The 27,885-nt window shown below is 45.1% G+C and overlaps 1 long non-coding RNA gene across 1 annotated transcript; it reads right to left on the minus strand.

Annotated features, from left to right (window-relative positions):
- Positions 1-4,301: 4,301 nt before the first annotated feature.
- LOC141160988 (uncharacterized) lies at positions 4,302-27,885 on the minus strand. Its single transcript, XR_012250604.1, has 5 exons — positions 27,760-27,885; positions 27,141-27,209; positions 10,146-10,239; positions 7,717-7,905; positions 4,302-4,474 (listed from the first exon to the last, which is right to left on the minus strand). It is a non-coding gene; the product is annotated as an uncharacterized lncRNA (long non-coding RNA).

Consider the following 27,885-nt stretch of genomic DNA (forward strand, 5'->3'; position numbering starts at 1 on the left):
GCTCTTGTAAGGGGCATTGCAAGTTGCTCCGTCCTAATTTTTGGCAGCTTTTGCTGGGAAAGCATAAGCAAATACTATGGGACACCCACTCCCCAATAATGGGACTTATGTTTGTAATATGCTGTACTGCATGGCTCTTGTAAGGGGCATTGCAAGTTGCTCCGTCCTAATTTTTGGCAGCTTTTGCTTGGAAAGCATAAGCAAATACTATGGGACACCCACTCCCCAATAATGGGACTTATGTTTGTAATATGCTGTACTGCATGGCTCTTGTAAGGGGCATTGCAAGTTGCTCCATCCTAATTTTTGGCAGCTTTTGCTGGGAAAGCATAAGCAAATACTATGGGACACCCACTCCCCAATAATGGGACTTATGTTTGTAATATGCTGTACTGCATGGCTCTTGTAAGGGGCATTGCAAGTTGCTCCGTCCTAATTTTTGGCAGCTTTTGCTGGGAAAGCATAAGCAAATACTATGGGACACCCACTCCCCAATAATGGGACTTATGTTTGTAATATGCTGTACTGCATGGCTCTTGTAAGGGGCATTGCAAGTTGCTCCGTCCTAATTTTTGGCAGCTTTTGTTTGGAAAGCATAAGCAAATACCATGGGACACCCACTCCCCAATAATGGGACTTATGTTTGTAATATGCTGTACTGCATGTGACGCGCCCCCTGGACCGTGTGTACACATGTGTGGGATACCCGGTGCCGGGTCTCTGGGGTCTGATGTTTCCGTGGCGGTGACCCGGTCCCGTGGCTCAGGCTGGTCAAACCAGTGGCAGTCTTTCTTAGGTTTTGAGGTTAATTGTCTGACTGCGCCACCCGTGGATTGCGGTCAGGGAGTACCACCGCTGCTGCTGGATATATAAGTCCTCACAGCTTCGGACTCCTGTGTCCGGTTCCTATTGTCTTCTGCCAGGGCAAGCTCTGCTCAGCTTCCAGCCCCTGATCTTTAGCTCCTAGCTCCTACAGAGCTCCTTGCTGTTACTTTCCCTTGCTCTCACTCTGACTCTGACTGTTCTCTGACTCACTCAACCCCGCCCTAGATCCAGTTTATAAGGGCAGAATTCTCCCCTCCCAGGATTGGGGCAGGAGGATGTTGCATGTTTAAGGGATCCTGACCAGGAAACCTCCCACTTGCTCTCCGACGTAATATTTCTATCACTGTGGTGACCAGACCTCTGGGGTGCCACACATGGCTCTTGTAAGGGGCATTGCAGTTCCTCATAATTTTTGGAAAGCCTTCCCTTCACTGCTTAGGCCAACAGTGCACGGGAGACCCAGTTGCTATAAATGGAAAAAAAGGTTTAGTTAACGCCCTCTGACCTCCATGTCATTTCCAAGGGGCATTGGAGTGGCTCGAAATTTTTGGTAGGCATTGCACTCACTGTACGCCCTATAACTGTGTAGCCGAACCGCTCCTTTTGTTACAGAAACATATCCTACAAGACATATCTGGTTGACTGGCCTGATATTGATGTGAATGGTCCCTGTTCCTCCTGCTCTTTCTCCTTTGCCACTACCTCATCCATCATTTATCACCTGAAGCTTTGTTTTAACGGGAGTCATAGAACTTGGATAGTAGCAGGAAAACATCCAGCAATCCTCGGAGGAGGTAGGATATGCGCCAAAACGCTGACCACCTCAGGTCTAGCCGCTACTACATACATGCGCTTGCATTACAACAAAACAAAGCAGATGCTAACTTCTATCATCCTCATCATGCTCCTCACCTTGGCACTCTCAACTCCCCTGATGGAGAAACCAGGGCCCACCGGAGGAGTCTGATAGTCCTGTGGGCTCGGCCAATGCTGCCCTAAAGCAGGCCAGGCTAAGAAAAGTGTGGGAAAGGTTACCAGGACAAATAGGGGTGGCTGGGGACCGAGTATGGACACCCGGCCACCCCCTGGAGGCTGGGAAGCAAGCGGGGACACCCCGCCACCAGGCGGCTGGGGACAGAGTATGGATACCAGGCCGCCGACACAGCCATGGCGCGGTGGCCAGATTCCGCCTCCACGTGCCTAAAAGGCCCAATTTAAAGTGCAAGCAAGCAAGCAGTATGGTATTGCAGCCTGGGGGTGGGTGGGTGGCAGGCTGCATACTTGCGCTTGCATTGCAAGGAATGGGAGAGGTACAATTGAACACTGCCCTGGGACAAGGACTTGAATGGGGATAGTTGCAAGTCTGCAACGACATGTGCAAGGTGGGAGGCATCTTCGCATGTACCATGAACAGGGGTTTGGCATGCACACACTACAGCGGAATAGGCTCTCCTTCCCACTAAATGCACTGGGAAGGGCACAGGTAATGTTTTGGTATACGCGCTTAATCTTATGTATAAGGCACACCAGGACAAATATGGGCGGCTGGGGACTGAGTATGGATACCTCACTGCCGAAGCAGCCATGAGGTAGTGGCCAGCTTCGGCCTCCTCCTAATTAAAAGGCCCCATTTCAAGTGCAAGCTAGCAGTATGGAATTGCAGTCTGGGGGTGGGTGGGTGGCAGGCTGCACACTTACACTTGCATTAAAAGAAAACATAGCAGATGCTAACTTCTGTCATCATCATCATGCTCCTCACCTTGGCTCTCTCAACTCCACCGATGGAGAAGTCAGGGCCCACCGGAGGAGTCTGGTTCTCTGGTGGGCTCGTCCAATGCTGCCTAAAGCAGGCCGGGCTAAGAAAAGTGTGTGGGGGGATATTCCAAGGAGAAATAGGGGCGGCTGGGGACCGCGTGTGGACACCCGGCCGCGGGGCGGCTGGGGACCGAGTATGGACACCCGGCCGCCGGGCGGCTGGGGACTGAGTATGGATTCCAGGCCGACAACACAGCCATGACGTGGTGGCCAGATTCCGCCTCCACATGCCTAAAAGGCCCAATTTCAAGTTCAAGCCAGCAAGCAGTATGGTATTGCAGCCTGGGGGTGGGTGGGTGGCAGGCTGCATACTTGAGCTTGTATTGCAAGGAATGGGGGAGGTACAATTGAACACTGCCATGGGACTAGAACTTGCATGGGGATAGTTGCAAGTCTGCATCTTCTGATGCGGTAAGGATCACTTATGATGGGCACACTTTTAGACAGTGACCTGGGAGTCAGAGATGCTTCCAGGGGTCTTCCCCATGCTGTTCCCTTGTCTTTTCAGCACTTTATGCATGTGTCACACGGCACATGGCCAGATAAGGTTGTAAAATGTTAAAATGACTTTTCACTGTGAATGCATTTGTCATAGTTGAAAGCAATACAAAAGTGCAAAAACGCATAAAAAATGCTACTTGTGAACATAGCCGAAGGTGTGGAGGAGTATTTTTGTTTTTGGTCATTTATTTTAACTTATACACAAGTCTTTACCCTGGAAAGGATGTTCCATATTTCACAGGAAAAAAGTTTCACTTTCGTTTTTGAACGTTTTATTGTGAGCCTGTAAAAGTGGCTTAATACCTCTGACCATGTTGTTGACAGCAGTGACCAGGGGGTCAGAAATGCTTCCTGGGGCGATCCCCATGCTGTCCCCATGTCATTTGAGCACTGTCACTATCGTTTTGGGCACTTGTTAGGCTTTTAAAAGACTGCTGGGGGTGCCACCGCAAAAATGCTCGAGTCTCCCATAGACTAACATTGGGCTCGTTGCTCGGGTCGAGCACCCGAGTATCACGGCGAGCACTGCCCGAGCTTCGAGCACCCGAGCATTTTAGTGCTCGCTCAACCCTAGTTATCACACATAAAGAAAGATTATAAAACCTGTATGTAAATACTTTTAATAAAGATTACCAATGCCGTAATAGTCATAACAACCGCCCCCTCAGGCACTGCACACAGTGAACCTTAAAAGAGGACCTGTCACTACTCCTGTCAAGTATTTTGGTTTAGTCAAGGCTTTTACTATCCATAAAATAATCATTCTGGGGCATCTTTTCTCAGAACTATAAAATTTGTGAACAAATTGAAAACTGGATATTACCATTACATCGTCAAAGGGGCGTGGCCTTACACTGTCTGATACCAGGTAATAATTTGGCAAAAAATATTTTTGAAACTAAAGATAACACAAAATATTGACCACATATTGCTTTGTAGTGAGAACGTCAACACTTATAGCAATAATGATATAGCAAATAAAAATAACTATACAGTAAATAATTGTCCCTATATCAGACTTTTTCGATTTTTTATTTTTTTATTTTTTCAAGTAAAATTAAACAGCTCCGGATTGTCAAGGAAATTTACGATGTCTATGCAATGTCTGCTGGGAAATTGCCTTAAGAACAACTTTGTGGCCAATTCTGGTCTCTCCTAGAAGCAGTTTCTCGGCTCTGTCAAGTCATATATGTCATCAGCGTATCTGGAAGTGGTGATTGGTGAGGGCTTCCTCTCAGGTATGACATACGCTGTATTATCCTTGAACTTTACTGGGAGCTCGGGTTATGAAGAAAAATGCTGCTCATTCCTACTGTGTCTTTTACTAATGATCCTGTGATGATGGATTAAATGGAAGAGAGTCACAAGGAGCAATGGAAAAGTATCGGTAACTTTATTATAGAGACAAAGTATAGTATGGTGGTAATTTAAAAGGCATGAGAAAGAGAAATAAAATAAATGTCAAAATATTGAGATAGATAGGGAGATAAATGATAGATAGATAGATATGGGATAGATAGATAGATAGATAGATATGCTATAGATAGATAGATAGATAGATATGCTATAGATAGATAGATAGATAGATAGATAGATAGATAGATAGATAGATAGATAGATAAATAGATACATAGATAGATAGATACATAGATAGATACATAGATAGATACATAGATACATAGATTGATATGGGATAGATAGATAGATATGGGATAGATAGATAGATAGATAGATAGATAGATAGATAGATAGGGGATAGATAAATAGATAGATAGATAGATAGATAGAAAGATAGGGGATAGATAGATAGATAGATAGATACATAGATACATAGATTGATATGGGATAGATAGATAGATATGGGATAGATAGATAGATAGATAGATAGATAGATAGATAGATAGATAGATAGATAGATACATAGATTGATATGGGATAGATAGATAGATATGGGATAGATAGATAGATAGATAGATAGATAGATAGATAGATAGATAGATAGATAGAAAGATAGGGGATAGATAGATAGATAGATAGATAGATACATAGATTGATATGGAATACATAGATAGATAGATTGATAGATAGATAGATAGATAGATAGATAGATAGATAGATAGATAGATAGATAGATACAGTGCTGCTCACCATTATTGGCACCCCTTTGTTTTTTTCATAGACTGTACAATATCTTCAGAAATAAATGGAAATGTACCAAAGTTATATCCTCAGGATTTTTTAATTAGTGGTCCAAAGTAATACAACAATAAAACATTGTTTTTAAACTTCCATGTTGCAATTTCAAAGAAGAAGCCGAATAAACAGCATGTGCAGCAATAAAGGCCCCCCTAATTAATACTTGGTTGCACACCCTTTGGCATTGCTTTCAGCCTCCAAAGTTTCTTGTAGCCATCTATCAGCTTCTTGCACTTCTCAGCTGGAGTTTTCCCCCACTCTTCCTCTGCAGTTTGTTCAAGCTCTTGAATGTTTGCAGGGTTCTTTTTCCCAATGGCAGATTTCAGCTCACCGCAAAGATTTTCAATGGGATTGAGGTCAGGACTCATTGCTGGCCATTTTAAAACAGTTCATTTTTTCTTTTTCAATCTTTCCTGTGCACTTTTGGATGTGTACTTTGAGTCATTATCTTTCTGGAGGGCCCATGATCTTCAACTCAAACCAAGTTTTCATACACTGTATAGGACATTTCGCTCTAAAATCTATTGATAATTCTCTGATTTCATGATTCCTGTGATATGGTCAAGGCCTCCAGTACCAGACGGAGCAAAGCAACCCCACAGCGTTATGGATCCTCCATCATGCTTAACTGCTGGTAAGGTGTTCTTTTACTCATAAGCTTCAAGGCGCCATCTGTAAACAAACTGTTGCTTTTCATTGCCAAAAAGCTCTGTTTTTGTTTCATCTGTCCACAGAACATTTTTCCAGAATGATTGTAGTTTGTCAAGGTATTCTTTGGCAAAGATTATGTCTTTTCTTCAACAGTGATTTCTTCCTTGGCCTTCACCCATAAAGCTTTGCTTGGTTTAGTATGTGGCGTATGGTAATTGTTGAAACAATGACCCCAGACTGTTCCAGGTTGGCCTTCAGGTCTTTGGATGTTTGACATTGTGTTTTTTCCACTATTTGCACCAACCTTTGAAGATATCTCTTGTCAATTTTCTTCTTTCCTCCATGTCCAGGGAGGTTCTTGACAGTTCCATGCTTGGCAAACTTTTTAATAACATTGCGCACTGTTGAAACTGGGGTAAGTTTTCTTACACTGGGTAGGACATTTTGCTCTAAAATCTATTGATAATTCTCTGATTTCATGATTCCTGTGATACGGTCAAGGCCTCCAGTACCAGACGGAGCAAAGCAACCCCACAGCATTATGGATCCTACACCATGCTTAACTGCTGGTAAGGTGTTCTTTTCATTGTGCCATCTGTAAACAAACTCTTGCTTTGCACTGCCAAAAAGCTCTATTTTTGTTTCATCTGTCCACAGAACATTTTCCCAGAAGGATTGTGGTTTGTGAAGGTACTCTTTGGCAAAGATCAGTCGTTCCTTATTATGTCTTTTCTTCAACAGTGATTTCTTCCTTGGCCTTCTCCCATAAAGCTCTGCTTGGTTTAGTGTGTGGCGTATGGTACTTGTTGAAACCATGACCCCAGACTGATCCAGGTTGGCCTTCTGGTCTTTGGATGTTTGACATGGTGTTTTTTCCACTATTTGCACCAACCTTTGAAGATATCTCTTGTCAATTTTCTTCTTTCCTCCATGTCCAGGGAGGTTCTTGACGGTTCCATGCATGGCAAACTTTTTAATAACATTGCGCACTGTTGAAACTGGGATACCAAGGTCTCTGGATATGGCCTTATACCCTTTGGATGTCTTGTGTTTGCTAATAATAGCAGTTGTGATGTCCTCAGACAGCTCCTTTGTCTTCACCATTGTGACAAAGGAGCAGGGCCTACCATGTGGCTTTTTAAAACCGTGAAGTCATTTATTGGCTAATTCATGTCACATGCACACCGACAATTAATCACAGGAGAATCCTTTCTGTGATGTACCACAGGTAAGTCAAAATGCGTTTCTATACTAACGTAATGTAAAGGGTGCAAATACCAGTGTCACAGCAAGCTTTAGGTTTTTTTATTTTTCCTTCCCATTGTTTTTGGTTTTAAATTATTGTGTTTATCATTCGCTCTTTCGTATTTAACACGAGTCTCTATACAAAAAACCTGTTTCATTTGATTCATCTTTTTCAGGAGATATTCCACATTATGTACTTAAACTTCATGGGTGCCAATAACAATGAGCAGGAGTGCAGATATGAGAGACAGATAGAAGGGTAGATAGATTGCTTGGCTATCTTGGGCATTTCCATTAAGAATGAATGAAGCAGCAGTGATATATAGACAGATAGATAATATTGATAAAAAAAAAAAAAAATAGATAAATAGAGGCCAAGACTGATGATTTATTCCACTGGGCGGATTCCCAGTGGGCCATCCTGCCTGCTGCTTTTTATTTTGTATTTACTGCCAAGGGAACATGGATCTATGCAAAGCTCACCTGTTCCTCTGTCTCACTTTTCCTCTGCTTCCTATGTAGGCATCAAATTGACTTACAGAAGAATTACCTCTTTCGCCCAAGCACTTCTAGATGGTTGGTAAGAAGAGGGAAGAGGCTCCAGCTGGTATCTCTCCTTAGTGATGTCTGGGTCTCTTCCCTCCAGGAGCAGTAAGAATGTCTGGGAAGATCCTGAGACAGAATGAAAGGAGCAGCGTGAGAGAATAGCACGGTAAGCAAAGAAGCAGGGAAGTGGATAGCAGAACCTGTTGAATAGCATAGTGATGGGCAGTCCGGCTCTTTTTGGTGAGCTGAATTATTTGGCTCTGTTCACTAAAAAGAACCAGCTATTTTTGATCCCAAATGGAACCCTATGAAATATGAATTCACATAACGAAATCGAAATCCTGTGTAATTGCAGCTGAAACTCCATTTTCCAAGCTGGATGATCGAGGTTTTGGTTTCTTCATGAGCCAAACACCATCATTTTATCCCAATTGAGAGTCATTCAGAAAGTGAAAGGGGTTCTCACTGGGGCACCGGTTCACATCGTTTACAGACGGGAGCCAACAATTTGTGCTTGATCGGTCGTGAATGACCGATTTCTATTATAGGGGCAGAAAGAAAAGACCCTCAGAGGAGGGGAGACTAGAAGTACCAGATGTTTAGAGAGGAGAGGGCGCCCACCTCAGGCAGAAAGCAAAACTGCTTATAGTGATAGGCAGTATAAAGGGCTGATGCAAGATTCTGTGGCTGGCACCTTGGGGGTAAGTGGACAAGAATATATGTGGATTAAAGTTACATGTGGATGGGACCTAACTATCCATGGGCCTGGTGGTCCCAGTTGCCTAATCAGCTAGTGGAGAAATTACATAAAGGGAAGAAGTGACATAAATGTATACTTTACTGTTTATACCTTTATCAGATAGACTGTCAAAGTTTGCTAGTATAATTAAATAGAGCAAGCCATTTCATGGTGTCTACTGTCCAGCAGTAACCACATGGTCGTATCAGCTGAAAACCAGCGCCCAATTCAAAGGAGCCTGTTAGCAATTAAGACTTCTTAGCTCAAGTTTGATTACAGTTAAAGACATTGAGGAAAAACTTTGTGGATGGTCATACTAGGTGCAAAAATCAGAAGTACAAGTTTTCATTTGTTGTGTGTTGCAATGATAAATGTTTGGAAGGGAACCGCTGTTCTCTTTATTTGAAGTGTTCCTGGCGCTCTGCACAGAACCCTCCACAGCCCCTTCCTTCTGGTCTTGACTGTCTTGACTGACAGTTTTGATGGTCTTCTAGATGGACAATACAACCATGACAAAACAGCTGAAGGAATTCTCTTGTAGGTCAGCAGAGATGATATGGCAGTATTTTTGGCTATGTTACTGCTTGTATAGCATTAAAGTACATTTGGCCCTGACTGAAAAAACAAGTGTACCTTTTTCCTGACAGAAGAGGGCCCCTGTGCAAGGACAGTATATATGGGCCCTGTGCAGTCCAATAGCTCATCATAATGCACGATTCTATCTGCTTTGGAGGTGGCAGTGGTCCCCTTACTTCTCGGGACCCTGTGTGGCCACACAGGTTTCACCAATTGTATGTCCGCCCCAGATTTCTATGTTCTAATAGTATTTTCCTTCTTGTGTTGATTGGGGTTGTGTATCTGCAGTACTTTGGGAAGTTGTAAGGGGTGTGAGCAAGAAGACCAAAAATTGATGCCGCATGCACTTCACGCAACTAATTTTACAGAGTTTGGGTAGGAGGGCCAATATTGTATGTGGGTCGGTAAGCTTTGTAGCGGCCCCTCTCAACTGTCCTGCAGCAGGTTAGTTAGGGGTGTTCAAGTGTTAACCCGGACCACTAGGAAGCTCTATGTTATTCTTTACATTGGGGCCCCATGTTCTCACCTGAACTAGTTATTGTCCAGAGCCTTAATATAATGCTTTATGTTGTTATATATGAAGAATGTCTCTTGAAGGAGGTTTAAAGCTACATTTTTTAATAATAAAAATGCTCCAAAATATCTATATTTTTTTCATTCAATAAATTTGGCAACTCAAGTTAATGTGATGGCTCATTACTTTCTCCAATGTGCTGTGTACTTATTAACCGAGAACTATTTGCAAAGGAAATATTTTAGGTGAGACATGAAATGTTGGTAATGATTTGATTTGTCATGTCATTAGATAGCTGCCGGCTTCATGGTAGATATCAAACCCAGACTGACATAAAGGTCTGCAGTTTGATGTCCTTCTCTTATGTTTCTAGGCTGCATAGACAAATTTATGTCATACTTTTATGAGTAATTGAAATCAGAGAGATTAAATCCCGGAGGCAAGAACCATAGAGGTTATTCATGTAGCTCCTAGGAGGCCACTGGCCATAGAGCACCCAGTCCAGGTTGGCTGCATCCATCTAATATTATATCTCACCTGGTAAGTTGGATCCTCAAAGCCTTGGTTCATATGGGCAAATGGACTGCAGCACGTAGAAACGACGTTGATCCAGTGAAGTTAACAATTGAGGCTGTAAAGAGTGAAAGGCAATTGGAAGAAAATAGGATGTAAAGGCTGGAACCTGATGAAGCAGAGGAAAGTTTATGGCACAGCGGAGAAGGATAGAAGATGAGTAGATAGCAGAGCCCAGTGTTGTAGCAGGTGTAGTAGGATTAAGTAAGTCAAGAGACTCCCTGTAACAAAGTAGCAAAGTCTAGGTATTGTCAGGAGATGAGTATATTAGGAGGTTAATTACTGTAAATAAGTAGAGTTCTTAGTATAGTAGCAGAGTTGGGTATGTCAGGAGGCACTATTAAAGCTAACGCAGGGAAGCAGCCCGCTGTAGCGATGTGGATGCAAACTACCTGAATACTGCAGCGGCATACAACCACCTGCATTTTCTTATAAGGTCTTCAAGGGTGACCTCAGAGGAGTGCTGGCTTACTTTAGTAACCCTATGTGCATATCAGAGATAGACGGCAAGAGCATAGTAGCAGAGTTTTATATGCCTGGAGGCACTAGCAGAGCTGGGATGGTATGGATGGTAACTGTTAGAACCCTCCTGTTAGTTTTTTCTATCTTGTGTTTTGCGGTCACGTGACCATTTGCCTTTATATTCCAGCTCCGCCCTTCTGGCTTTGCTGGACTTCAGTGTTGTTTGACTGTTTTGCTAGCCTGGTGCTTCGGTGCCTATCTCTGTCAGTTCGCTTGGTCCTCTGGGACCTCTAGTACTTTTTGTCAGTTTGTCTTTTGTGCTCTGCAACAACTTCTGTTTAGGAGGTGTCGCATTTTTGTCCCAGTCCTTAGTCCTTTTAGGGACCCCTCCCTTAATTCTATAAGTCTTCGTTCAGACTAGCCGAAGACTAAATAGGTCTGTTCACTAGGAACAGGCAGCCCGCTATATCGTAGGGATTCAGCTTAGTCTTACTGTAGGGACAGCTTCCCGTATCTTTCCTTAGTACTTGTTGCAGATCATAATAGTAAGTCCAGCCCAAAAAAACTAAAAGGAAAGAAATTCGGGGATCAGTATGGTTTCCGTCCAGGATTTGACTAAATGCTTGCAGGGATTGTCTCTGGAGGTGGCCGAGCTCCAGCAACACGTGAGTAGCTGCTCTGGAGCGCATTTTGTCGAACCCAAGGTAGGACTGCCTGATGTTTTTTATGGTAAACAGCATCATTTTTTTTCCTTTAAAAATGCCTGCTTGTTATATTTTCATTTGAGACCAAGATCCTCTGGGAATGAATCACAGTGCATTGGTTTTATTATGTCACTTTTGCGCAAAGAACCACAGGGTTGGACCTTTTCTCTCCAACCTAATGATCCATGTTTAAGGTCTGTTGAAGAATTTTTTTCTGCTATGGGGCTTTTATATGACGATCCTGATCGAATCTCATCTGCTGAATCAGAACTTAGACGTTTGAATAAGGGGTCAGATGATGTTGAAAATTATTGCACACACTTCAGGAGATGGGCCTCAGAAGTTAAATGGAATAATTCTGCGCTGAGATGTTTATTTCTTGCTGGTCTGAGTGAAAGGGTTAAGGATTTGCTAATTGCATTCCCTGCACCTGAGACTCTGCAGGAAGCTATGCAGTTAGCTGTTCTTGTGGACAGGAGACTGAGGTCCAGGGTGAATGATGTACAAACTTCTGTAACGACAGGTCCTAGTTCCCAGAAAATCTGCTCTGACAGCGGAGAACCAATGGAGGTTGGGGCGATGTCACTCCGCTCTCAGGAAAGAAACTGGAGATTCGCCCAAGGTTTGTGTCTTTATTGCGGTAAAGGTGACCATTTGATTAAGTATTGTGAGCGTCGTTTAAGTAAAGATAAAAAAAGGTCAGTTACGCCCGTATAGCTTGTTTACGCTCTGCAGGAGTATTTCTTTCTGGGAGTACTACTCTGCAGGGAGATTTGATTGAATTTCAGGTATTTGTGGATTGTGGTTCAACACTTAATGTGATTGATAAAGGGTTTTTGGAAAACCTTAAATTGAAATCCAAACCTTTGTCATCACCTATTTCTGTGGTTGCAATTGATAACACTCCTTTGAAATGTATTACTCACAAGACTGCTGCATTTTCCCTCACTATCAATGGAGTTCACCAAGAAATTTTGGACTTGGTTGTTTTGGATAATTTGCCCTCTCCAGTTGTTCTAGGATTGCCTTGGTTAAAACTGCACAATCCTTTATTGGACTGGTCTACTAATGTGATTAAGTCTTGGAGTCCGAAGTGCTATGATAAATGTTGTAATGGTCACATTGCGGCTGTGGAAAAAGGGGAATTACCTGTACATATTCAAGATTTTTGGAGGGTTTTTTCGGAGGAGGAGTCGCAAGTTTTACCTCCTCATAGGATTATGATTGCGCCATTGAGTTTGTTCCAGGTGCTACTCTTCCTAAAAGTCGCTGACTATCCCTGAAAGAAAGGCTTTGGAGGAGTACATAGAGACTAGCCTGGCTGCTGGTCACATTAGACCTTCTAAGTCGCCTGTGGCAGTTGGATTCTTCTTTGTTAAAAAAAAGGACGGCGGTTTACGTCCATGTCTGGATTTTCGTGAAATTAATAAGATTACCGTACGCAATTCCTACCCATTGCCGTTAATTCCTGACTTGTTTAACCAGTTAGTGGGAGCCAAGTGGTTCTCCAAAATTGATGTCCGGGGGGCATACAATTTGTTACGAGTGAAGGAGGGTGATGAATGGAAAACTGCTTTTAACACTCCGGTAGGTCATTTTGAGAATTTGGTGATGCCTTTTGGTCTTACCAATGCACCTGCATTTTTTCAGAACCTTATTAATGACATCCTGAGACCTTTGATTGGTAAGAATATGGTTGTGTATTGGGATGACATTTTGATTTATTCGCCAGATCTGGAGTCCCATTGGCAGAGTGTACGTGAAGTTTTGCAGTTATTGAGTGATAATTCACTCTTTGCTAAGCTGGAGAAATGTGAGTTCGCTGTGCAGAAAATTAGGTTTTTGGGCTACATTGTCTCCAGCGAGGGCTTTGAGATGGACCCTGTGAAGGTTCAGGCTGTGTAGGAATGGCCTAGGCCTATTGGTTTGAAATCTATACAGAGATTATTGAGTTTTGCCAATTATTACAGGAAATTCATTAAGAATTTTTCTGTAATTGTTAAACCTCTAACCGATCTCACCAGGAAAGGTGCGAATACGGCCCAGTGGACTACTGAGGCCATTGAAGTGTTTGAGTATCTCAAAGAGAAGTTCACTTCTGCCCCTATCCTTATGCAGCCTGATGAGACCAAGCCTTTTTTGGTCGAGGTCGATGCTTCATCGGTGGGGGTCGGAGCAGTTTTGTCTCAGGAGAACAAGGGTAGAGTACATCCTTGTGCCTTCTTTTCAAGGAAATTTTCGGAAACCGAACTGAATTATGATGTTGGAAATCGGGAGTTGCTGGCTATTAAACTTGCGTTTGAACATTGGCGTCATTTTTGGGAAGGCGCAATATTTCCTATTCAGGTTTTCACAGATCATAAGAATTTGATCTATCTGGATGCTGCCAAGCGCTTGAATGCCCGTCAAGCTAGGTGGGCAAATTTTTTTTATCGGTTTCATTTTTCTGTTACCTATATCCCTGGTACTAAGAATGTTAAAGCCGATGCTTTATCTCGCAGCTTCTCTCCTACGGTTGATGCCAAGGAGGAGGAGTGCATTTTAGAGAAAGGAGTTGTGGTGGCGGCTTTGGACTCCGTTTTGGAGAATGGGATTCTGAAAGCTCAAGATGATGCTCCATCTAACACTCCCCATGGGAGGTTGTTCGTGCCTAGAGCCTTTAGGAGAGATTTGTTTGTGGAGTGTCATGAGTCTCGGTTGGCAGATCATCCAGGAATTTCGGAAACCAAGAGACTTATCAGTCCCAGTTTTTGGTGGCCTGGATGGCAGAAGGAAGTCATCAAGTGGGTGGATCAGTGTACTGTGTGTCATAGGTCAAAGGCTTCACATACTCCTGTTGCGGGGTTGCTTTGCCCTCTGGACGTTCCTAGTGCGCCTTGGACACATCTCACAATGGATTTTATTACTGATCTTCCTGTGTCCGAGGGTTTTACTGTCATGTGGGTGGCCGTGGACCGTTTTAGTAAGATGTGTCACTTGGTTCCATTCATTAAGATGCCCTGCGCCAAGACACTCGCTAATGCGTTTGTTAAGGAGATTGTCAAACTCCATGGCATTCCCACAGATATTGTTTCTGATAGAGGACCTCAGTTTGTGGCTCGCTTTTGGCATGCTTTTTGTGACAGGTTGGGAGTCCATTTGTCATTTTCATCTGGTTATCATCCTGAGTCTAATGGACTGACTGAAAGAAAGAACCAGGATGTTGAACAGTTTTTGCGTTGTTTTGTGGCAGACAATCAAGAGGTGTGGTCTGAGTTTCTGCCTCTCGCAGAATTTGCTCTTAACAATCATACATCCTACTCTGCTGGGTGTTCTCCTTTTTTTGTTGTACTGGGAGACATCCGTAATTTGGTTCGTTCTCCAAATTGGGGTCGGTGGTGCCGGAGGAGGAGAATTTTTCCGGTGATTTGGAGAGAGTTTGGACTAATGTACGTTGCAACCTTCAAGAGGCTAACAAGAAGTCCAAGAAGTATTTTGACAGGAAACGTAAAGAGGTTTTGTTTACTGTGGGTGACATGGTTTGGTTGTCCTCAAAGAACCTGCGGTTGAAGATTCCCTCTAAAAAACTGGGTCCTAAATTTGTGGGTCCATTTAAAGTGCTTCAGGTTGTTAACCCATCTGCTGTTAGGTTGGATGTCCCTACTTCCTGGAAGATTAATCCTGTGTTTCATGTTTCCTTGTTGAAAAAGGCTGACGTATCTGATAGGGACGCCACTGTCACAGTTCCCCCTGTGGTGGAAGACGGCGAATTTGAAATTGCGCGTATCTTGAATTCTAGATGGCATAGAGGGAGTTTACAGTATCTTGTCTCCTGGAAGGGTTTTGGTCCCGAAGACAACTCCTGGGTTTGGACAGATGATGTCTCTGCTCCTAGGCTTGTTAAAGCTTTAAACAAGACGTTTCCGGATAGGCCTGGGCCTGGAGGATCTGGAGGATCCTCATAAAAGAGGGGGTACTGTTAGAACCCTCCTGTTAGTTTTTTCTATCTTGTGTTTTGCGGTCACGTGACCATTTGCCTTTATATTCCAGCTCTGCCCTTCTGGCTTTGCTGGACTTCAGTGTTGTTTGACTGTTTTGCTAGCCTGGTGCTTCGGTGCCTATCTCGGTCAGTTTGCTTCGTCCTCTGGGACCTCTAGTACTTTTTGTCAGTTTGTCTTTTGTGTTCTGCAACAACCTCTGTTTAGGAGGTGTCCCATTTTTTGTCCCAGTCCTTAGTCCTTTTAGGGACCCCTCCCTTAATTCTATACTGTAGGTCTTCGTTCAGACTAGCCGAGGACTAAGGCGGGTCTGTTCACTAGGAACAGGCAGCCCGCTACATCGAAGAGATTCAGCTTAGTCTTACTGTAGGGACAGCTTCCCGTATCTTTCCTTAGTACTTGTTGCAGATCATAACAGTAACTGCCTGAATACTCAGGCAATGTGACACTACCTGTGTTTGCCTATTTAGTCTTAGAACATGAAGTCAGAGATGCGCTCTGACTTATCCTAGTAATCTAATGTGCAGATCAAGAAGGTGGGAGGGGGCTGGAGCAGACAAAAGTCAAGAATGGACCCAGGTAGGTTAGTAACACATAACAAACTTGCCTGGAGACTGCACTTTCTAATGTAGAGTTTCATTTTTTCTAAGAATAATCTAGTATATTTGAAAAACTAAAACGGGTTGTCCCAACTACAGAAGGGAATTACATTTCAAATGCCATCTCATTTTATAGAGTCTGTCGCTTTGTCCATAAGTCTTACAAGTGATTCTGACACTGGGGAAAACAAATACAGATCAGGACAGGCGGCGATCATTAAGTGTAAATAGGAACTATTCAGAGTCAATCTGAAATAGCATAAGAATAATACAGAAACCAAACAACCCGATGCTCAGACAAGGTTCGAACATCTGAAATATCCATAAATTACTCTTTAAACCAAAGTAAATACCAAACAATTCATATATGGAAATATATCTAATTTTATTAATTACAAACAAATATATACACAACTACTTAAACAAAAAGGTTAAAAACATCCCATGAAACCCAAAATGAAAGTGTAGTGTGGTAAGTGGTAAATCACCCATTGGCTCAAAATAATCAATAAAATGTGTACTATGACAATTAAGCAGTAAGGGTAGAGTGCATATGTAGCACCCCGAGGACTCGGCTGCTACAGGAGTATTGCACCTCGAACCAGAGGTGTGGTATTCCACTCCCGGGTAAGGATGGAGTGTGGACCGGGGCTCAGTAGGCTGCATGCACCACACTCACCCCATTTCCGGGGGACAGATCAACGATACTCCCACCAGATAGATGTGCAGGTACGACAGCGTCTGTCCCTGGCTGGAGTGGGGAGGGGGGAGGAATATCCCAGTGGCGTAGGAGCAGACAGGGGAGGGACTCTGGGCATAGGTAGGAGCCCATTGGGTGCTGGTCACCTGGGCTCGGGTGTCAGAAGGGAGTATAAAAGGTGGGCACCATCTTAGATCAGTGGTCAGTTCAGAGAGGAGCTCAGCCAGAGAGAGCTGACGGGGAGCTGTGGCTCAGTCTGGGCCCAGCTCCAGAGGCAAGCCTGGAGTGGAGGCCTGAGACAGCAGAAAGAGAAAGGAGAAGGAACAGAAACACCAGGAAAGGCCCAGAGACGCAAGAGAGGAGGGAACCCTAAGATCCCACGAGATAACGGGTGAAGGGTTGGCAGAACAGGGTGCCGGATCCCAAACTGGTGGAGGCCAATTATCCTTAGCCAGGAACCGGAGGTCGTGGTCAAGTCTTGGTGCGACCCCTCACCATATCCACCAGGAAGGCATACCGGATAGGGTCAGGGAAACCGAGAAAGGTTTCGCCACCAAAAGGCCCGAGGGAGCTGGACAAAGGTGGGTCCCTGGTGGGGACGGCCAGAGAAAGGAAAGAGAGGGAAGCCCTGAACCACACTCCGGAATTGCCTGGGAGTTGACCGAGTCCCTCCCCTGGTGAACGCAGCACGGCTCGGGTGGTCACTTTTGGCCGAAGTGATCTGAACACCAACAGTGAGTAAAGCTTTGGAAACTGCACTTCAAGCCTCTGTGTTTCATCGCCGCACCTGCACCATCAGTACTGGGACACCCACACCATCACTCCCATCATCATCTCCACAATAGCTGCCCTGAGGCAATACTCCTCCCGTGGGGAGTCATCCCGCTCTCAGCTGCACAAATAACATCAGCCTCAGCGGTCTGCAGTGCAGCGGCGGTCCCCACTGACCGCAATCCACGGGTGGCGTAGTCGAACTCTATAACATCTTATTTTATTCTTAATTCCGCCACTTAGTTTGACACCCTGGGCACGGACCGGGTCACCGCCACGAGGACTACTACCCCTACCAGATCCGGCTCCGGGTATTCCCCGCATGCGCAACGCTGCCCAACATAGCCCAGGGGGCGCGTCAACTTTGGCGTAGTCGGCAGGATTCCGTGCCCGCAACCACCGGGTACTGCGTGCCTGAAGAAAAGTTCACATAGAATCATAGAATCATAGAATGGTAGAGTTGGAAGGGACCTCCTGGGTCATCTGGTCCAACCCCCTGCTCAAATCAGGATTCACTAGATCATCTCAGACAGATGTCTGTCCAGCCTCTGTTTGAAGACGTCCATTGAAGGGGAACTCACCACCTCTCGTGGCAGCCTGTTCCACTCATTAATCACCCTAACTGTCAAAAAGTTTTTTCTAATATCTAATCTGTGTCTCCTCCCATTTAGTTTCATCCCATTGCTTCTAGTCTTTCCTTGTGCAAATGAGAATAAAGATGATCCTTCTACAATGTGACAGCCCTTGACATATTTGTAGACAGCTATTAAGTCTCCTCTCAGTCTTCTTTTTTGCAAGCTAAACATTCCCAAATCCTGCAACCGTTCCTCATAGGACATGGTTTGCAGACCAGTCACCATTCTGGTCGCTCTTCTCTGAACTTGCTCCAGTTTGTCTATGTCTTTTTTAAAATGTGGTGCCCAAAACTGTACACAGTATTCCAGATGAGGTCTGACTAAAGAGGAGTAAAGACCGATAATGACTTCACGTGATCTAGACTGTATGCTTCTGTTAATACATCCCAGAATTGTATTTGCCTTTTTTGCTGCTGCATCACACTGTTGACTCATGTTCAGTCTATGATCTATTAGTATACCTAAGTCTTTTTCACATGTACTGTTGCTTAGCTCTATTCCTCCCATTCTGTATATGCTTTTTTCATTTTTATTGCCCAGATGTAGTACTTTGCATTTTTCCCTGTTAAAAACCATTCTGTTGGTTGCTGCCCACTGCTCCAGTTTATTTAGGTCTTTTTGAATCCTCTCTCTCTCTTCTCTAGTATTAGCTATCCCTCCTAGCTTTGTGTCATCAGCAAATTTAATCAGTTTACCCTCAATTCCTTCATCTAAATCATTGATAAAGATGTTGAACAATACAGGTCCCAGGACGGAGCCCTGTGGTACCCCACTTGAGACATTCATCCAGCTGGATGTGAAGCCATTTACAACCACCCTTTGAGTCCGATCACTAAGCCAGTTATGAATCCACCTAACAGTTGCCTGGTCCATTGCATACTTGGTCATTTTTTCAATAAGGATGGTGTGAGATACTTTGTCAAATGCTTTGCTGAAGTCAAGATATACTATATCTACAGCATTTCCCTGATCCACCCAGTCAGTGATTCTGTCATAGAAGGAAATTAAGTTAGTCTGACATGACTTGTTAGTTACAAACCCATGCTGACTCTGGTTAATCACTTCATTCTTATCCATGTACTTACATACATGTTGTTTAATAATTTGTTCAAAGATCTTTCCTGGTATAGAAGTCAGACTCACCGGCCTATAGTTCCCTGGGTCCACCTTCTTCCCCTTTTTGAAGATAGGAACAACATTTGCTCTTCTCCAGTCTTCTGGGACTTCTCCTGCTCTCCAAGAATTTTCAAAGATTATGGAGAGTGGTTCTAAAATTTCTTCTACGATCTCCTTCAGTACTCTGGGGTGTAATTCATCTGGACCTGGAGACTTGAACTCATTTATGTTAGCTAAATATTCCCTCACAATCTTTCTGTTTACAGATAACTTGGATTCCTCTATTCCTTTAAAAGGACAGTGAAGATCAGTTGATGTTACATTTTCTTTCTGAGAGAAAACAGATGCAAAATAGGAATTAAAAAGTTCGGCCTTCTCAACATCCTCTCTTACCATTTCTCCATTTTCATCCTGTAAAAATCCTATAGCATCTTTGACTTTTCTTTTACTTTTGACATACCCCCAAAATCCTTTCTATTGCTTTTGACATCTCTTGCAAGCCTTAATTCATTGTCAGCTTTAGCTAACCTGATACGTGCCCTGCAGGATCTGCAGACTGCATTATAATCTTTTTTAGATATGCCTCCCTCTTTCCATTTAATAAACATTTCTTTCTTTCTTTTTAGCATGTGTTTAAGTTCTGTGTTCATCCATCCTGGTTTCCTTAAATGCTTCCCATTCTTTCTACTTTTCGGGATTGTTAACGATTGTGCTTTGAGAATCTCATTTTTAAAAATTTCCCATCCTTCCTGGACATTTTTGTCCTTAAGGACATCCAGCCATTGGATCCCTCCTATTCTCTTTCTGAGTCTCTTAAAATCTGCCTTTCTAAACTCTAACCTTGAAGTTTGAGTCTTCACATGTCTTCCTCCTCTAGTTATCCAAAATTCTATAATAGCATGGTCGCTGCCTCCTAGGGTCCCAGCCACTTTTACCTCCTCAACCATTTCCTCCCTGTTTATAAGGATTAGATCCAAAGTAGCAGATCCCCTTGTTTTCTCCCCTACCTTTTGGAAGATAAAGTTGTCAGCAAGAGAGGATAAGAATTTGCTTGACCTGTTAGTTTTACTTGAGAGAGATTCCCAACAAATGTCTGGATAGTTGAAATCTCCCATGACCACTATGTCATATTTTTTGGAGAACTTGGTCATTTGATACATAAAGAGTTCATCCATATCTTCAGCTTGCCCAGGTGGCCTGTAGTAAATGCCTACAATGGTGTCCTTTCCGTTGTTCTCTCCTTGTATTCTTACCCAAACAGTTTCCACAGAACTCCCAGTCTCTGAAGCTTCAATCTCTGTGCAGATATACGCTTCTCTAACATACAATGCAACACCTCCTCCTCGTTTATCAAGTCTGTTTCTTGCAAATAAGTTGTATCCTTTTAGCCTTTTATTCCAATCATGTGTATCGTCCCACCAAGTTTCAGTGATTCCAATTACATCATATTCCTTTTCCTGCATTAGTAGTTCCAATTCTCCTTGTTTGTTGCCCATGCTTTGTGCATTTGTATAAAAACATTTTAGTTTGTGATTGGTTTCTCTTCCTCCCATATTTTTATTATTTAAATTGTTTTGTCTTTGTTCTTCCTTTCCACTTCCAGTAGCAGAGATCTCAATAGTATTTGTCAGCTGTGTGGCTTTTTCTGGCCTTTTGTTTCCCTTCCCACATTGTTCTAGTTTAAAGCTCTCCTGATGAGTGTAGCAAGGCGACTTCCAAATACATGTTTTCCAGTCTTCGTAAGGTGCACCCCATCTCTAGCAAGTAGTCCATCGTATAGGTAATTCATTCCGTGATCCAGAAATCCAAATCCTTGTTGACGGCACCATCGACGTAGCCAGTTGTTCACCTGTAGAATCTTATTCCACCTCATTGTTCCATGGCCATCCACTGGGAGGATGGATGAGAAGACCACCTGCGCTCCCAATTCTTTCACTTTCTTGCCTAAGTCTTCAAAGTCACTGCAGATGGTTTCCAGGTCCTTTCTTGCGGTGTCATTTGTCCCCACATGTATTAGCAGGAATGGGTAGTGATCTGTAGGTCTGAAGAGTCTTGATATCCTGTCAGACACATCTTTAATTTTTGCTCCTGGAAGACAGCACATTTCTCTTGAGGTTATGTCTGGTCTGCAGATAGCGGCCTCTGTTCCTCTTAACAGGGAATCCCCCATGACCACCACTCTCCGTTTTTTCTTCACAACATTCTTCTTTCTCCATCCAGGAGGATTCTGAGGGCTTACAAGGTTATTCATTGCTGGCAAAGTCTTATTTTGCTGTATTTCTTCCTGGTTCTCCTGCGTGAGAGCCTGGTACTGGTTCCTGAGCAGTATGGGTGCTGACTGCCTCTCGATCCTCCTGCTTCTGTGGGTCACATGCTTCCATTCCTCTGTTTCGTCAGGTGCAGTTCGAATTTCTTCTCTTTCTGAATCATGAAGAGATAATTCTGCTCTGTCTAAGAACTCTTCACCTTCCTTAATGATTTTCAAGGTAGTTAACCTCTCTTCTAGATTTCGCAACTTTTCCTCCAACAGGGACAAAAGCTTGCATTTCTGGCATGTGAAGTTTGGCTTTTCCACTGGCAAGTCTGTGAACATGTAGCAGGATATGCAGCTCACCAAATGGCTCCTGGACTCTTCCATGTTCTTATTGTTAATGTTCTGAAAACAGTGAAAAAAGCTTAAAAAAAAGCTTCAAAATGCGCGCACCGGTAGGCGCGCGGTTTACCGATGTCCTCTTTTCAGCTCCAACAGCCAAAATCCAGTGTTCTTTGAGCTCGCGGAGACTCTTCACTTACCCAAAAATGCAGTGGGAATATGCAAATTATCTCCTCAGGACTCCTCCCCTGGTTTGTACCGTAAGAAGAAGCCTCCCGCCAATTCCAGAGGATTCTCGCCATCGGGCGCCAGGTCGGGTCGTTTCCCGCCGTTTACCCGCCATCTGCAGCCTTTGCCCGCCATCCGCGGAGTTTCCCGCCATCAGGAGACGATTCCCGCCATCTGAGACGGTTTCCCGCCCTGGCAGAGCGGACGCCATTATGGGCGTGCCAGAGGGTGGCAAAAGACCACCTCCCATCGTGGGCATGGCCCCAGAATGGCGCAAAAAGCGGAGACCGCCCCCGCCAGTCGAGACTGCAACAATAGAGATGTCCATCAGCGTGGGGGGGCTGCCCCTGAAGCTGACAGTCGCCAAGTTGCCCCGGGGCCACTCCCAATCGGGGCGGATAGAGAACAAAACGGAGGGACTGGGGGCGGCCAAGATCAATCTGGACAGACCGTACCCGGGGATGGAGGAAGAGTCAAGCAGTACCGACCCCGTGGTCCGGAGCCTGTTGCAGGCCGCCACCCCAGACGGCCTGGTGGAGATCCTGGCACAACTCCCCAGAGATCGGGAGCGCGCACAGGCTGCGCTGGAGGACTTGGCCCGGAAGATGGCCCGAGTACAGCAGGAAGCACTGGCCGAATGGAGAATGGAGATGGTCCGGCAGGCTGGGATCCGCCAGCAGGAGGCGCCACCTGCAACAAGGAGCATGTCCGCCTCTGAGGAAGGTACAGGAAGGACGAAGGCCGGAAACGACGCCGCGGAGGGAGCTGCAAGGATGGAAGCAGGTAATGGGGACGTCATTACCCCGACCCCAGTAGCCGTAAGCCTGCCCCAGCTCCCCGTCGCAGAGCCCGAAGTCCTACTCACCGCGCCCGTTGCCGCACCGCCTCTGCTCCCAGCTAGGCCTCAAGCGGCAGGAGCCGCGGTCACGTCCCCCCTTACGCCACGCCCCTCGACCCTGAGCGCGGCAAAGCAGGATGTGCCACCGGCCTGGTCGCAAGACCTGGTGAACCCGGGCGCCGCTGTCCCTCCAGCGCCCTCTTCCCCAAAAGTGCCATTCCTAGACCCAAATAGGATGCCTCCGGCCTGGACTCAAGGCCGAGTACCCCCGGGCGCCGCGGTCCCCACCGCGCCCTCTGCCTCCACAGTGCCACCCCTGGGCGCAGATCTCTTCGCGCAGCATACTAGCCCGGACGGGCTGCCCTTCGAGTGGCCACCGGAGTACGTCAACCCCCGGCTCCGGAGGGAACGGCCCCTGTGTGAGCCCCTGATCCCGGCTCCTGCGCCCGCCAAAATTGTTCCGCTCCCGTTAGAGGACGCCCAATTTGAATGGGATCCGACCGGTGAAGACCTCATGGGGTTCACCCAGGAGACCCGGGTGGATGCAGCCCGGCGTGAGGAGTGCTGCCGTCAACAGCTGGAGGTCTTTGGAAGGGAACGGCGAGAGAGGCGGATCCGCGAGGAACAGCTGCAGGCCCGAAGCGCGGAACAGAAGCGCAGGGCCCGACGAAACCCCCGTACGGCCCACGGTCCCCGCGCCAACGGGACCGTAATAAAGTTCCAGCTAGAGAATGGCTGGGGCTTTATCCGGGACCACCGAACTCCCGGCGACGTCTTTGTTACCCGCAGGGATGTCGAGAGCCACCTACCTGAAGGACACCGTGGACGTGATCTCTACCCGGGTGATGTGGTCACATTCACCCGGCATGAGTGTGCCAAAGGACCGTACGCCCTTCACGTACACCGGCTAACTGAGGAGGAGCTGCAGTATGAAGAAAGCCAAGAGGACCCGGACAGGTCTGAAGACTACCCTCAGGAGGGAGCACGGAGAGGACATAGCTACTGAAGGGAAGTAGCGTGAACAAAGAATTGTATATAGTTACCCGTCGGGGTACAAGAACTGTCGTGAAATTGTTGATTGTGTGAACTGTTACCTGTGTGCCCCTAATCCCTAACCAGGCTGAGGACTGTGAGCAGCCATTCCCCTATTCCCACTGGCCGAGGACTGAGAGCGGCCATCCTGTAAATAGTTGCGCTTCCTTAAGCGCCCCTTACTGGTTTTATAAGAACTGTTTTTTTTTTTCTACCGTGGAATTAGTGACTGTTGCACTTTACCTGGTCACAAGTTGCACCGTGGCCAGAGATCCAGAATATGTTTTGAAAATGTTTATTTGAAAATGTCTTATAATGGAGAGTTTAAAATGCTGCTGAAACAGTAATGCCAAAGTTTTATACAGTGTTTTACAAAAGAGTTCCGGTGGCATTAGCAAAGTGTTGTATAAAAAAAAAAAAAAAAAAATGTTTTATACCAGTAACGTCAAAGAAGAGAAGAGTACCTCCCATAAAGGGATGAGTAAAAAGTTAATGTCTTATATGTGAGTGCACTTTAAAAATTTTGTATGTCTAAATTGTTTTATTCTTTTCCAGCCCGAGGACGTGCTGTGATTTACCAGGGGGGAATGTAGCACCCCGAGGACTCGGCTGCTACAGGAGTATTGCACCTCGAACCAGAGGTGTGGTATTCCACTCCCGGGTAAGGATGGAGTGTGGACCGGGGCTCAGTAGGCTGCATGCACCACACTCACCCCATTTCCGGGGGACAGATCAACGGTACTCCCACCAGATAGATGTGCAGGTACGACAGCGTCTGTCCCTGGCTGGAGTGGGGAGGGGGGAGGAATATCCCAGTGGCGTAGGAGCAGACAGGGGAAGGACTCTGGGCATAGGTAGGAGCCCATTGGGTGCTGGTCACCTGGGCTCGGGTGTCAGAAGAGAGTATAAAAGGTGGGCACCATCTTAGATCAGTGGTCAGTTCAGAGAGGAGCTCAGCCAGAGAGAGCTGACGGGGAGCTGTGGCTCAGTCTGGGCCCAGCTCCAGAGGCAAGCCTGGAGTGGAGGCCTGAGACAGCAGAAAGAGAAAGGAGAAGGAACAGAAACACCAGGAAAGGCCCAGAGACGCAAGAGAGGAGGGAACCCTAAGATCCCACGAGATAACGGGTGAAGGGTTGGCAGAACAGGGTGCCGGATCCCAAACTGGTGGAGGCCAATTATCCTTAGCCAGGAACCGGAGGTCGTGGTCAAGTCTTGGCGCGACCCCTCACCATATCCACCAGGAAGGCATACCGGATAGGGTCAGGGAAACCGGGAAAGGTTTCGCCACCAAAAGGCCCGAGGGAGCTGGACAAAGGTGGGTCCCTGGTGGGGACGGCCAGAGAAAGGAAAGAGAGGGAAGCCCTGAACCACACTCCGGAATTGCCTGGGAGTTGACCGAGTCCCTCCCCTGGTGAACGCAGCACGGCTCGGGTGGTCACTCTTGGCCGAAGTGATCTGAACACCAACAGTGAGTAAAGCTTTGGAAACTGCACTTCAAGCCTCTGTGTTTCATCGCCGCACCTGCACCATCAGTATTGGGACACCCACACCATCACTCCCATCATCATCTCCACAATAGCTGCCCTGAGGCAATACTCCTCCCGTGGGGAGTCATCCCGCTCTCAGCTGCACAAATAACATCAGCCTCAGCGGTCTGCAGTGCAGCGGCGGTCCCCACTGACCGCAATCCACGGGTGGCGTAGTCGAACTCTATAACATCTTATTTTATTCTAAATTCCGCCACTTAGTTTGACACCCTGGGCACGGACCGGGTCACCGCCACGAGGACTACTACCCCTACCAGATCCGGCTCCGGGTATTCCCCGCATGCGCAACGCTGCCCAACATGACCCAGGGGGCGCGTCACATACACATATACATAATAAAGGGATATAAAATATAGGAATGCAAAATATGATTATAAGACTAAAAGATATGATAAACATAATAAAAAAACTTTCATTTTAGAATGACGTGTTAGAAAGAGCTCCTCGCAATATGCAGCATTGCTAAAGCACCAATACCAACCACATGCCATAATTATGGACCAAAGAACACACTGTCCAGTATCCTGATGCGAGTTTTGCATATAGCTTCATCAGGTTGTCAAAAATGAACATCTAAGCAGGTTAGCCATTTTCCACCCTGTGACATACTACTACATTATGGTTAGCAAGTATGTTATATTCCGTCATAGTGAAGTCTGAGCCACCAACAGGTGCTGATTGCTTTAAATAGGGGTTTAAACAGCAATGGCAAGCTAGCATGTCGTGTGGGTGATGGTGTGGACAATGGGTGCTGGAATGATTGCTGTTGATAGAGATAACACAGCCAGCACCTGCCCTGTACGGAACAAGCTCAACTATTGAGCCTGCTTCATGCACCTGATGTGTGACGTGCATGTATGTCACAACGAGAAAGGATTTAACATGTAAGCTGTGCTGTGGTTGTTCCTATAAATCTGTTCCACTGTATATTGTTGTATTCTTGTAAATATATCAGAGAAACATATATCTGACAATACATAATCAATGGTGCGTAAGGGGCAAGAAACTGCTATATTGCCAATAATAAAATCTTTCCGGCATTTGCGCCCTTTTACACCGAGAGTCATTTTTGTCCAGTTTACCAGACAGTGCATTGAATCCCAGCTCTGAGAGCTTTTATTAAAATTCCTTATCAAGTTTCTTTAATAGCTTGGCTTCACAATCCAGAAATCGTTTTTATGTTGCAGCTCAGCGGGTTGAGCAGAGATATCTGTTCTAGACTGCTGTTTATACCAGTTATTCTCCCCGCAGGCTACAATTCTATGCCAGGCTGCAATACAATAAACATTTATTTTAAGGAGGCTGAGGAAATCTGAAAGTAACAGCTTCTGCCGTCGAGGCTGGAGCTGGGGCCTCATGCGGTGTTACATGCATTACATACCCCAGGTACTTACAATCCTTGCTCTATATATTGCCGCATCATTTAAATATGGTTTTCTGCCGTCTATAGGGGACCAAGCGGTATGAATATCAAAAATATCACATTTTGGGACGGCCATGATATAGTTTTCATTTTGAAAATTGCTGGAGAATATGTTAAATGTACTCATAGGGGCTAGAGTTGAGCAGATCTCCTGAAATTCGATTCAGTTCCAACTTTTTTTTCGACCCAAAAATATGATTTGCATTGAATAAATTTGGTGCAAATCGAAAGTACTTTGATTTTCATTAAATAACCTTGATTATCCATTGAGATTTTTAGAGACCTCAAAATAATAGGAGTCGAAAGAAGTAATAAAAAAAAAAATTATACTAACCTCGCCTCTCACCTTTCCTACTGCCGCTGCTCTTGCCCGGTCCTCTACTCACTCACTGCAGGTTTCAACCTATGCAATGCAAAAGGGGAAAGGTGGTCAAGTCAGAACATTTTCCGCAATGAAACCCACAGCAGAATTGCTGCATATTCCATTTCAAGATTTATCATGGGAGTATTCACACTTAGGTAAAAATACCATCTAGTGGAAGCACCATAAGGCAGCACATAGGGTTCATAATACACATCCATAGTGACTGTACTGACTATATGCATGCGCCAAGACCATGCATATGCCAAGGCACTGGTAAAGGATTACAGTTCAATCACAATGCATCAATAATTCCCATTAACATTCTTCTTTCTGATATCCTTCTTAGCATCTCATCTGCCTTCTACCATATGCCATTAGAACTTTTAATTCTCTTAAGGGACCGCAGATACAGTTTAGATCTGTAACCAGCCCTTGAACTACAGTTGTAGTATCTACCTAAAGCCCTTGTCAAATTAAAAACTCCATATCGTCGGTAGGAATGCAATATTTCATGTCATTTATAGTTAGGTATATTTCCCTCATGATCACAGAATGGATCAAATATTTAAAAGGGACTTCTTAACGCTACCTGAAGCCTTTGTGGTGAGCATAACAGGCTGTCTGTAAAAGAGGTCAGGAGACAATTTCTTCTGCTTCCAGCTCTCTCCCCGAGCTACTGTGAGTGATGCGGTTAGAAAGTAGCTTGGTCATACTA

The sequence above is a fragment of the Phyllobates terribilis genome, unplaced genomic scaffold (genome assembly GCF_046119375.1).
Source record: "Phyllobates terribilis strain yellow unplaced genomic scaffold, ASM4611937v1 Scaffold_9__5_contigs__length_417890890, whole genome shotgun sequence".
Lineage (NCBI taxonomy): Eukaryota > Metazoa > Chordata > Amphibia > Anura > Dendrobatidae > Phyllobates > Phyllobates terribilis.